The sequence below is a fragment of the Rhagoletis pomonella genome, unplaced genomic scaffold (assembly GCF_013731165.1).
Source record: "Rhagoletis pomonella isolate Grant_MI unplaced genomic scaffold, Rhpom_1.0 Rhpom_scaffold_00001, whole genome shotgun sequence".
NCBI lineage: Eukaryota > Metazoa > Arthropoda > Insecta > Diptera > Tephritidae > Rhagoletis > Rhagoletis pomonella.
Genome location: NW_023458555.1, coordinates 93385331 through 93398692, shown reverse-complemented (window position 1 = coordinate 93398692; position 13362 = coordinate 93385331). Strand labels below are relative to the sequence as shown.

The 13362-nt window shown below is 34.0% G+C and overlaps 1 protein-coding gene and 1 long non-coding RNA gene across 2 annotated transcripts in view; one reads left to right on the top strand and one right to left on the bottom strand.

Annotated features, from left to right (window-relative positions):
• The first annotated feature begins 3044 nt into the window (after window positions 1-3044).
• LOC118748881 overlaps window positions 3045-13362 on the top strand; it is a 349864-nt gene continuing 339546 nt past the window's right edge. Inside the window, exon 1 of the mRNA XM_036483606.1 lies at window positions 3045-3163. The gene's annotated coding sequence lies outside the window, so the exon portion shown is untranslated. The remainder of the gene's footprint in view (window positions 3164-13362) is intronic.
• Window positions 4944-13362, bottom strand: part of LOC118748914 — a 34061-nt gene continuing 25642 nt past the window's right edge. Inside the window, exon 3 of the long non-coding RNA XR_004994113.1 lies at window positions 4944-5058. This is a non-coding gene — a long non-coding RNA (uncharacterized LOC118748914). The remainder of the gene's footprint in view (window positions 5059-13362) is intronic.

Genomic DNA, 13362 nt, shown 5'->3' with positions numbered 1-13362 from the left:
TGGAAAATGCTTATTTTCTTTTTTACATTCTGTTTATGAAAAAAATTTTTTGTTTTAATTTTTGAAAACAGAAACGTTGTTTTCAAAGTATCAAGGAACTTTAACTACTTTATACATATGTAAAGAGTTGAAATGTTGATTAATCATTTTAATCGAAATGTTGATTAATCATAAAGCAACTTACTCAAATATTTTTGTTTTTGGTTAATCAAAAATCTTGATTACTCGAGTAACTGAACTTTTGAGTAATCATAATTTCCAATTAATCGAATAATTGAGTTATTTACTTTATGATTAATTAAAATTTTGAGTAATCAATTAATCGCACAGCCCTACTAAAATTTTAGAACACAACAAGAAACACAAATAAATTTCAGAAAAAAATTTTATAACAGAGCTTAAAGATTTGCATGCCTGCTGTATAATTTATTAATATCATAAAGCAGAAAATTCGCGAGTTACAATTTTTTTTTAACTCTTACATAACCAAAGTTTTCTGTTTTAACACCGAACCACCCCCCAAATTTTTAAAAATCAGGTCATTAGCGTACTCATTGAAGTAATAAAATCAGCACAAGAGTTGAAAAATCAGTACTGTACTAATAAAATCAGTACGTCTGACAACCGTAGTTTCGCCCGAAAACAGATTTGCCCAAATTTTTTTTCATTGGCCCGTAGTGAGTACACGGAAATAAAAAGTGAACCCGTTCGAGTAAAATTAAGCTCATAATAAGGCTGATTTTATACTTTTAATCAAAATTTCATCACTCATTGTTCAAATCAGGCAACTTTAAATGGAACAGGTTATAATTTACAGCGCAGTCTAACCTAGCGTAAATAACTTTTAACGTTAATAAAATTTCGAACCTGGGCAGTATCACAACGGGCGCACAACCAAGGGCCTATGTGTGCCAGTGGGGTCACTGGCAGCCACTTCAACCTACCTCAAGCAGTGAAGCTTTGCTTCAAAATGGTATTTCAATTATTCAATTTGATGAAGTGTTATGGAAATAATGGCGCTTTATTTACCGGATACTGTGCTTTTAGCTTTTAGAAACTTATTTTAAAAATAACTAAATTTGAATAAAGTGACTATTTTTCACATGTACGTGATCTTCTCCCTTCAATGAAATGAAAATATTAAATGAAATGAAAATATTAAGTGCTCATTTACACACGGCGATTTTTGTTGCCGCAACTCGACGTTTGTAGGAGAGAGCGCGACGAGGAAAGGAGAGGGGCACCAAGTTGCTCGTGCTCGGGCAACACGTTTTGTGCTCTCGTTCGTCTGTGTAAATTGAGTTAGCGATTCACAGCTGACAACAACAATTGCATACACAAAAATCGTCGTGTGTAAATGAAATGAGCAACACCAAAAGGGAATGTGAAAAATCGCGTCGACAAAAGTTTCCGTGTATAAACGCAGTCTAAAGGAACAGAAAAGACAGAAATATATCTTTTAGAAATAAGCATGATACAAAAAAGAAGGTAGTTTCAATAAACAACTTTTTGATTAAAAAGCAGATTTTTGACAATTGGTGTGGGAGACTTTATATCCTAAGTTTGGGATTATAAATAAAATAGTTGTATTAATAGTTGCCTATTAACAAAAATAATATCTTATCTTAAAAAGGTTTAAATTTTACATTAAATTCGATAACAACATGCCAAATCATTATTTTAATATTAATAAAATTTTAGTGAACATATTTTAAAATTTTTTTAGTGTCCTCATGTCATCTGGTTATTTCACAATGTAGTTTTCTATATCGGATACAATGATTCTGATATAGTTCAGACACTGGAATTACACACTTCCATGTGTTATTTAATACAAATGTCGAGCCCTAACCGCCAAAATAACGTAAGCGACATTTTTTCCAAAATTTTATTTTTGATGCAGAAATATTCCTAGAGCATCTAGATGCATTTCTGCATCAAAAATAAAATTTCGAAAAAAATGTCGCTTACGTTATTTTGGCGGTTAAGGCTCGATGTATTGTTTTTGTCCATTTAGCAGTAAATGGAATTTACTTTGGAACATATGGGCCGTGAAATTTTTCCAGCAACACATACTGTTTTCACATGAAATTTTGACACACCCAAAAGTGAAGTATGAAATAAATAGATAATTGTTTTGGAGGCTGTTTTAATATATCTTATCTTATTATACATTTCTTAGGTTTTCTACATTTTGAGAAGTTGAGAGAATGAAATCGAATATTCTTTTTTGGTCAACTACGACGTTTGATTTCATTTTTTGCAATCATTAGTTCATTTCGCTTGAGGAGTCACATACCGGCTGTACCGATTTTTTTCGGGTGAAGCATAGATACCTCTGGAAGCATTTACTAGAATACTGAGATGAGGCATTTTAAAAATGTCATGAAAATTGTGTTGCTAGCTTCATGTTGCAAGCTTTTTCACAGCGTGAACAGAATACTACTTTGCTGAAGGAATGTTGGGGAATTTCGCACTTATTTCACAGAAAGAAGTTTTATATGCAATTTAACAGCTTTTTCACGTGAAACAGGAATAAAATACTATGCTTAAGAATAAAGACTTTCAAATCGACAAAAAATTAATCAGCCTTATCATGAGTTTAATTTTCCCCGAACCGGTTCACTTTTTACCCTTGGTTTCCATGGTTTTACTATGGACGGATAACAAATTTTCGGGTGAATTTTTTTTTTCGGCGAAACTCAGGATAAGGCAGAATAAGAAAATTTTAAGGATTTTAGATATTGGGTATGGTAGCACGAAATGTCACAATCTGCTTAATTGTCAGGTTGTTAATATGGCGACGAAAAAGTGACAATGGAACTACCTTGTTTTTTGAATCATGGAAATTAGTATTTAGTTGACACCAACAAAATCGGCTAAAAACGGATAATATTTTTCTGGGGAAATGGCAAAAAAATCGGTTGCATTTTTAAACAATTAAACATTTTAACAATTGCATAAATATCCTTACTTTATGCTATTTTATATTTCAAAGGCAAAGTTGATTGACTGCAAATTTCTATAATATTTACTTTAGGGTTAACGTCGACTGTAGAATATACGCCACTAACAGAATTAGATTATGGAACATTACTTTGCAGAGCGGCAAATATTATCGGTCTTCAAAAATCACCTTGTACTTTTCACATCATTGCTGCAGGTAAGTGAATAAAAAATAACCTTTTGTTTATGCGATTAACGATGTCCCAACTATTGAAAACATGGAAAGAGGTTAACTTTATAAAAACAACGAAACAGATTTGAAATAGCAAGACATTCTGTGCCATTTACTGTTCTCGTCGCGATTAGCTTATGTCCTTTTTTATGACCGAAAGTGTTACCTTCTCATTGCCCTCTTCGCACAAATAGTAAGTAGAGGACAACGAAAAGGCAAGATTAAAACGTATTAGTTGCGATTAGGGATGTGCCGGATAGAGATTTTGCCGGATAACTGGATTTCGGATATCCTGTAAAATATAAGAGCCGGATTCGGATATCCGGTAGACTGCTTTCCTTAATAAATTTTACAATATTTTTATATTAGTTTTTTTTTGTTTAGCGACATACTTACGACCAGATCATTGACCTAAGGATATCTCGAGCGATGTTATGGTAGGGCTGCCATAAGCCTAAACTCATCGACCAGGACACATCATCCTAATCAAAAGCTAAGACACAAGTGAATATGGTGACAATATATTCTTTAGAAGTACAGTTGCTTTGGTTCCGGCGTTGGATTATTTTGAAGTAAATCAGAATATTATAAGCAATGTAGTTTTGTGGCACAATCCGTAGAGCTGAATGATTAATGACGATGTGTTGTATGAAACGCTAATGTTATCAGTTTTTTTCCCTAAAAGAACAAATTTGTCTTGACTGCGACGTAAAAATGTTTGTCGCCTTTAACGTGGTCTTGAATGATTGCCTTACGACTATTAGCAAATTTCCACATATCATAATTTTTGTCAATTTGTATATGCAAAGGGGGTATACATATGTTTGCATTATTTAGAATTGCAGATGAAATACAATACGCATTTTAAGTTTCAATATTTGACAGGACGTTTAAATAAATTCATTAAGGAGTATGATTTTTATGAATTAAAAGAATTTCTCCAAAAGGCCTTCTGGAAGCTCTCGTTTGGGTAGCGAAAGGGCTTCTGCTTTCAATTTGAACCACTCCGTAGAAAAAATTAAGGAGAAAGGAATGACTTTCATAAAGGCCTTTTGGAAGAGATTTTAGTTCCCGAAAGTATCTACTGGGTAGTACGTATTACCCCTTAGCCGTGTACCTGTTAAGTAACTTGCATACTCTTGGCATTTGCGTGAAGATAAAGTAAGAATTTAATCAAATAAACTAAAACGAAAAAGGTAAACTCTCCAGATATTATTCAACATGTTAGAAAAAACGTGTTGTTATCGTTTTTCGATTACTAATAACAGAAAGCTTAATCTTGTTTTATGTGTGTCTTCATTGACCTTCATTAAAAAAAACAGGACAGGAGTGTGGACCAGGACACCAGGCAAATTTGTCAAAACCAGGAGAAATCCTGGAAAGCTAGGACGTCTTGCTGCCCTAGTCTATGTATGTGTATGTATGTGTGTGTGTCCTTAGTCAATTCAAAAAGAGTGTTTAGTGCATCGGGTAGTATGTATGTTGAAACTAGAAATGGGTTGTTGGCCGGTAATGCGGAAATGCTTCTTTTCATAAGGAAAAGTATATAAATTTTTGACTCTAGTTACTAATTAGATGCTATTGAATTTGAATATACAAATTTAAAAAAAATCTGAATCGGAAATCTGGAAATCCGGCCGGATTTTAGCCAGTATCCAGCCGGATAGTCGGATAACAGAAACACGGCCGGATACCCGGAAAATTCCTAGTTGCGATATACAGTATAGACTGAACATTTTATTTCACTTAAGCCAGTATTCGCCAATTTCTTCATCCAGTTCTTTACACCAAATGTAGACAGGTCCTTCTTCAATTGATGTTTTTTCCTTGCTTTCGTTGTCCGTTCATAGGTGGCGCACAGTGGTATAATCGACCTGAAACTGGAGATACGTACATTCAATATAAAATATGTTGATTTATTTGTAAAACTAACACCAAGTAAATCTGAAAATATTTCAGTTAGATTTTTTTTAAGGTTTTATGGCATCGCTTTAGTTGTTATTCTTATAAATAATTTTTATTATTAATGATAATTTGTTAAACTTATAATAATCATTAGTTACAAATTATTTATTATTACTATCGTTATCATAATTATCCTCATCATTATCTTCGTCACTATTTTCATCATCAACACCATCACTTTACGGAAGTACTACTTTCAAAAGGTTTCTTCATAGAGCAGACTAATTCACCCAAGTTTCCAAGTATTGTAATAATAACTATTTTGTTAATTTTTAATGAAAATCAATTTTTTCATGATAATGAATCCGAATTGTACCAATTTTTTTTTATGTTTTGTTAAGCTGAAAAATTAGTTTAAAAAATATAACCCCTAATAAAACTACCATCATCTTCGCTTACGTCGTTTTCATCGCTATCAACATCTCCAACATCACTATATTTCTCCATAATTATCAAATGTTTTGCTTTTTTCGCAAACCCTTCCATTTTTTTGGGGTTGTTTTCTCTTACTTGATATAATGGAACTGATCAAATTCTATTAAATACTAACCAATGCCCGCTTATTACGCGGCGCCTAATAAGAACTTTTGCGTTGGCCAATGCAAAAGAGCGTTTAAGCGAAAATAGTCTGTAAAGTCAAAATTTTTGGTTTAAGTTGAAACCACCAAACCGCAGTATCCTCCTCACACATTGGCCAATAATAGTAACTCTGTGATATCATGTGGAATACCAATCCTTTTTGGTGGCATTATTTCCACCTGTGAGACCTCTGCCAAGCACGCGAAATCTTTTTATATGATCTTTCAACTACAACATTGGTGCGATGCGTATGCTAATAAAAGTTATTATAAGGACACTCAAGAGCACAAAAGTGCGTTTTCTGTTATAGCAGGGCCAAGAATTCTCGCTGTCCCATAGGATGAAAAGTTTTCCGGTACATTGGCTAAATGAGTCGTGGGATCTCTTGAATATCTTTCAATTGAAGCAATTGATATACCCACGGTGATCTTTCCTTGTTAATTCGCCACTTTTACAATCCGTGGTAATATTTATGAACTGATTTCTAGGTAGATGCAAGATCGCATGATCGCGCATGAGGGCTTCAGATAAACTTAACCCCATCCTTCATTTAGACATCTGAAAACAAAATTCGTATAACTTAAACATATAGCCAAAGCAGACCAATCGCACGGGGTTTCTATACATTTCGGCTGCAGCGCCATCCATTGGGCCCATTTTCTGCAAAACCATTGCTAAAATGAATACGCGGCACTCATTGGGTCAATTTTTATCAAAAGCATTCTTCATCATAGAGGTACATAACTCACATCTAAAATTTGAACGAAATCGGCTAATTATTCGATTTTTTTTTAAATAACTCTACTCCAGCACCACCTGGCGAGTTTTCTAGTAGCATGTAATAGGACCATATACTTATGTAAGACAACCTGCGACAATCTGACGGAACTCTAGTTAGTGGTTTTTAAACAACGAAAACGTCTATCATTTTATGTAAATAGGTATGTAGATAGGACAGTCTATCACGAAACTCGAAAAATCAAAGCTCATTTTTTTGTACAATGTAAATGTATATTGATGCAGCCTTTCCAATAATTACCACTTTTCGCCATAAAAACGGTGTGTTGAATTCTAGCGTAAGCGGTTGCAGATATAAGCTATATAAAAAGTTCAGTTTGAATGGAAGGTGCCACGCCCCCTCTTCCAATGCATTTGCAAGTGCATCAGTGCTAAATTTCAGTTCCCCAGCGTAATTGGTTTTAGAGATATATTGGTTTTTTACGTTTTAGTATGTATAAGAATTTTAGGAATATCCCGAGCTACATCCGAGTGAATTTTTGGTCGGAATATATATTTTCAAGGTGCTGGCATATTTTCCAAATATTAACCAAATCGGTGCAGCCATTTAGTAGTTAAGTGAAATACTTTGTACAGAGAACTGTATGCAATTGTAAAGCGTGAGGTCACAGATTTCTTAATTTTTTGGCAGCAACAAAAGTTTTGATTTCTTATAGCGAAAAACCTTCTAAACAGATGTTCCAAAAAGGTGCGATTGGTTATGTTTGAACACATTTAATTGAATGTCAATAAAATTAAGTTTGTGGTTATATCCAGGCGAAATTTCAAACAGGTGGTAAATCTAAAAAAATATTTTTGGCTCTAAGCCTCTTTTCTTTTGACGCGCATATTGCAATAATTATTTTTTCTTATCAATTTACTTAAACCGCAATTTTCAAACAGGTGTCAACTCTCTAATTCTTTTGTTTCTGTATTTTAGGTTAGACCTTTAGCAATACATTGGTGAAAACTGCATTCAATTCCATGCATTCGTTTTCGAGTGATGCGCGTGCATACATACAGACCGACAGACATGCAGAAAAAAATTTAAAAAATTGTTGATTTGGCTTCTGATGCTCTAATAAAGACCCCCACATTAATTTTTGTTTAATATCTATAATGTACAGACATCGACCTGTAACAATTTTATTATATGTATTAAAGGCCAGCGCAAGTATATTTGCCGAATTAAGTTCAGTTAGTACTCCTTGTATTGTACTCTACTCACAAAACATTTTTACTCTTTTGCCCATAAATACGCTACTTGGCGCTGAAAGAGCAAATACATTACCTACTTGCTATTACTCCTCCAAAGTAAGCACACTACTTGCTCTCATCGCGTACGAGAGATATTTGCTGCTGCCAAAAGGGAGTAGCAAATCTATTCTCTGTATACATGTAGTACTGTAAGTACTTGCGTATTTTTTATTTCTGGTTGTTAGCCTACTAGTTGATATCGTTTGCGGCGTTCGTCAGCGAAATTGAAAGGGTAAAAATAGAATATGGACATTGAGGATGTAATGCCCGTATGATACTACGTTTTTTCTTGTATTTCGAGTGTATTTTACACTGTATTTTGAAAGAAAGAGAAAGTTATATACGATTTCAGTACTTGTGTAAGGGAGAAAGCTATATACCAAAAAATAATCGAAAAACTGACGAAAAACAAACTAGGTTGTTAAAAACAGTCCGGCCAACTTGTATTTCGTTACAACGACGAGTTATTTCTTAGCATAAACAAAATGGAAATACAATTAAATTAAATACATTATTGTCTTGCCACTTTAATTTAATTTTTTAATGTATCAAAACTGTTTTACGCAAATTTTAATTTCATTTATTTGAATTTCGGTAAGGATATGTCAAAACTCAGCTGTCTTTCACACAGGATTTGTTCTTCTCTAACACATTACCGAATTGTTTTTGTAATTTGACTTTCGTCAGCTTTTTGTTTGTATTTCCAATGAAATATACAGGTCATACGGGCATTAGGAAATGTTTACGGCCTTATTTATAAAATGTAACGTAGATTTAAACAGTTGTGTCATGAGACATTTTCATACAACTTTTGTATTTAAACAGCTTTTTCATTCTATGTGCATACGTACTTTAATTTTTACGAATGTTTTATTTCTGGTTTCTAATTTGGTATATAACTGTCTGCAGTCATTGACTAACCAATAAGTTTTCAAAGACAACGTAAGCAATGCTGTTATACGAAATAAAATTATTAGAGGCAAATTTAAAATTTCAAAAGTAATTGGGAAAAGTAAAGTATGAAAAAGTTAAAGTAAAGTAAAGTAAATATGTGTCTTTATTTAATATGTTTCCAATTCGAATTTCGTATAATGTATTAACTGGTACGTTTCATTAAATTCTATATTATAGACACCACTACAATAGTTAAGAAATTGTGCATATTTAATTACAGAAATTAAAGAATTTAGCTCAGAGCAAGTTTTCGCTTCAAATCTTACCCTTACGTACGAATAACTACGTTCATCTGAATTATATACCAGGGCTGGATATTTACAGTGGCCCAAATAAAAACTGGGACGCGTTATTTGGACAAGTTTTGGCTATTTTGCTTTAGTTTTTTAATTAGTATTATTTTTTTTATGAAAGCAGAGCTGATTACTAAACAAACACCATGTAAACCCAAATTTCAGACTTTGTGCAAAAATTATGAAAATTCTGCAAAATTTCACCAAAATTTCAAATTTTAATGAGCATCTTTAGAAAAAATTATACACATTACATTATTGGCCACTAAATTTTGGTATAACAAAATGCAAATAAGAAATAGCTAAGGCTTGCCGTTGATTTTTGGCAATTTTTTATATCAAATACATATATCTGTACTGTTCAATTAAAGATACTTTAAAAAATTTGACTTCGAATTAAAAAATAACCAGTTTGTCTTAAAAATGTTTATATTTCTATTAACTTTATATGAAAAGGGCATCTTGAACTACGAGTTAAATGTTAAAATATTGTTTGCGATCCCATGAAATGTTGCTTTAAAGCACTGATGGGCACTGCCTTGCGCGCGGGCAAAGCTCTTTTAAGCTTTCTATACATTTTGTATAGGCTCGAGCAGAGTAAAAGCTCTCTCTGCCCAACGCTGCTTTAAAGAGAAAAGGGCCTGTACCGGATTAAGCTAATTTAATGGAACGGCACAGATATGCAAATAAAAAAATTCGTTTCGTTATTCATTAACCCAAATTGACCCCGTGTTGCCATATGGCAACGCAAAATACATCGTGTTTAAGAGGGTGCAAAACAAAACCCGCTTACATAAAAATGCTTATATGAACGCTAACTAATTCTTAAAAGGTGTATCTTTCGCAGCGCTTACGCTTCCGTCAGATCCTTGCTGTCTATCGAGTGTAATGCAAGTGTGTTCTTTAAACAAAATTAGAAGTGGCAGAAAATCATCAAAATGTCATATATGAAGAAGTAAGAGTGAATTTATAGAAAGGGTTTTTTATTTACAAAACATGACAGTGATAAATATTAGTTAAAACGTTAGTGACTCTATTGGTAACAAGTATAACTTAAAAGTTTTTAAGTCCGTTGCCATATGGCAACACGGGGCGTAATGTGAACTGTTCCTCTTTTTATCAAATTTTGATTTATTCGCTAGCCCAAATTGACCCCGTGTTGCCATATGGCAACGAAAAATACCATGAAGTATGAGACGGTGTAAAATAAAAATCGGTGGTATGTGTTTTTGCAGTTTTCCAGGTGGTTAACTCATTCCATCTAGCCCTGAACTGCCTAATCAAATTATCGTATATTTCATTGTCCAAGTGTTGAAGTGGTATAAAAATGTTCTGTTTCAGGGAAGACTAGTGGGATTTTTTGCATTCTCATGTGCTACTTCATTATCCTAAATTCCCTTGTGACCGGGCATCCCATAGATATGTAGCCTTTTATAAGCGTCTAGCTTGTCAATGGCTTCCCGGCTGCGAGGTACGTTTATGGATAGACTACTATATGAGGAGACTGCCTTAATTTCCGCCTGGAATAGGTGTAATTTTGAATTGATTGTCGTTTCAGTGAAGGCTAGTTCTGCAGTTATCCTCATTGCGAAAACCTCTGCTTGAAATATGCTGCAATGGTCAGGTAGCCTTACTGTCCGCCTGACGTTCAGTGCCCGGCAGTAAATCCCGGCACCCACTCTCGTAACCGTTTTAGAGCCGTCCGTGAAAATGTTTAGGGCTCTATGGCTTTTTTAAAATAGTAAAAAAATAGTAAATTTTCTCAGTAATCAATTTTTCGACAGAAAACGCGGTTTTATTGTGTTAATTAGCAAAATATATGATTTATAAAAAGAATTAATAGCGAAAATGCTAAAAAACGGCGATTTTAGTGAAAGTATTAGCAAATTTATGTGCATAAAAGGTTTCAGAGGCGTTGTTTACTTTTACTTTAAAGACCTGTATGCAGCTCTCAAGAAAACGGTCAAGAAAAAATTGCCATTATTTCGCGTGTGTCCAAGGAATTTTGACATTTTTGGTACCTCACAGCCTGTTGCCTCACTCTTTCCTCCAGAAATAATGGAACGGGTATATATTCCTGTTGCAAACCTGGGTTACCTTGTGCTCTTTTTTCACAAAAAAACTTTAGAAAACCGTAGTAAATTTCTTAAGAACTGCGTACTGCGTTAAGGAAATTTGACTCAAGAAAATTTCTTAGCCATTTCTTGCACGTCATTTTATATGGAGTTTTTGCTTTTCTTGAGAGCTGCATACAGGCCTTTAAATTGTAAAAGTCGGCAAATCCCAATTAGCTGTTTCTGGAACGTGCCACATTTGTTCACAACTTCCTGATGTGATAAAAAAAAAGCTGACAGCACTCCGCAAAGTTGCAGAAATCTCTTAAAATATGTTCGATAAATATCTTAATATGGAAGGAACTGCTTTACACTGTCAGGGAAAATAATTTCCAAAACTCAACGAAATTTTTAGCAAGTTCAATCTTGCACTTTATTATACTTAAATTAAATTTTTTTAGTCTAATTAAAAAGTTTGCCATTTGGGTGAAACCTTGCATAATTTTTTTAATTTTTGTACAAAGTTTGATCCAAACCCACAGATCTACCACATTTTTTTCCAGATTTTATCACACAGCATTTTTTAGTCCCATCACTGATATCAGCATTTCCGTCGCTCTCTTCATCGCTCCACTACATTCCTGTCTTCGAAAATACTCAAGTACTACAAGTAGAGTACACTACTTGCAAATAGCTTCTACGCGTAGTAGTTGCGGAAGGCAAAGTAAATACTCTACGCTTCTTGCTTTTGATCGGTAGTTTACTTACGCTTACAGAAACTGGTTTGTGCTTACTCACACTTGACTGGAACGATGAGAGTAAAACGGCGTTTCCACGACAACCGAATCACCTAGTTCGCTCTCTCAATTATGAACGGCGAATCAACCTGTTTACACGACACATTCGTGATTCACTTTGTATCTCTGCTTCTTGTTCTTTGCTTTTGCTTAGTGTTTATTGTGCATTTAGACGGGAGAAACAAAATTTGCAGTGGTTAATTAGCTTGTCAACTTGGGATGCGTATGTGGCCCGCAACTCCAGCAGGGCATCCAATTACTTGAGTGAAAGGAAAAGACAAGTTTGTTTGTTTAAATTAATAATTACTTGCTAAAATGTTTATTGAGATTGTTTGGTTATCGGAGAATATTCTACAATATTGCCTTGTGGTGTGAGATGAAGGGTGGTGGCTGATAGGCGTCCGTGCTCGCTTGTGATCAAAAATGGAATGAATTGCGCTATTTTTGACTCGTTTAGCCGAACCCTCAAACAGCGAATTGTATTGAGGGTAAATTCGGCTAATTAGTTACATTTATTGGCGGGAAAATAGTCCTACAGGGCTTTATATGTGCATAATTTTATGCACTTACATATATACAAATAAACTCGTTTTTCAATCAGCTTAATAATATCCTAGATCTAATTATTGTTTATCAAAATTTGACTTTTCATCTTACTGAATGTGCCTTCCCTATATGTAAATCTGACATGCACCACGTCCCTCTATCTCTTTCTTTAAAGTCTATCGAATTTGTTCCAGTGTCCAGTCCTAATACAAACATGGCTTTTAATTTTCGGGATGCCGATTTTGACTCCCTGAGTTTTTAAATCCTTTAAGTAGATTGGAATTCAACATTTCTGTCAAAAACTGTCGCAGATTGTTTTGATGCTTGCTGAAAATCTACGAAATTCTTAGTGCTGATCTTTCATTTCTCCCTGCACGAATTCATAAACTACCCTGGTATACTAGAGACTTAAAGAGACTAAAGAATCAGAGGAATAAATATTTTAATCTTTTCAAAGCCACCAACGATGTATCTTTAAAAGAAAAATATATTAATTATATGACTAGTTTTAATGTTCTCGACAAATTCCTATATAAGCAATATATTTCCCGGTATGAGGATGAGTTAAGAGGAAATCCTAAATCTTTTTGGAAATATATTAGATCAAAAAAAGGCTGCTCTACTTGCGTGACGTTCAATGGATTGCAATCTGAGTGCCTATTTGACTCCATGAATCTTTTTGCGGATATTTTTAAATCTAATTTTGTCGTTGATACTACCCCATCTAGTAGTATGCTTAGTGTTGATACCTCTCAAACTGTTGACTTTGGGTCTCTTGTGGTCACTAAGTTGGATTGGTTGGCATCTCCGCACTACAAACCACAATGAAATGTTATATAGACGGACTTTCTTCATATATACTTAAGAAATGCTGTTCATCGTTCTGCGTGCATTTGAAATGTATCTTCAATCTTTCCCTATCTAAAGGGACCTGTTGGAAAGTTGCATCGATTACGCCAATT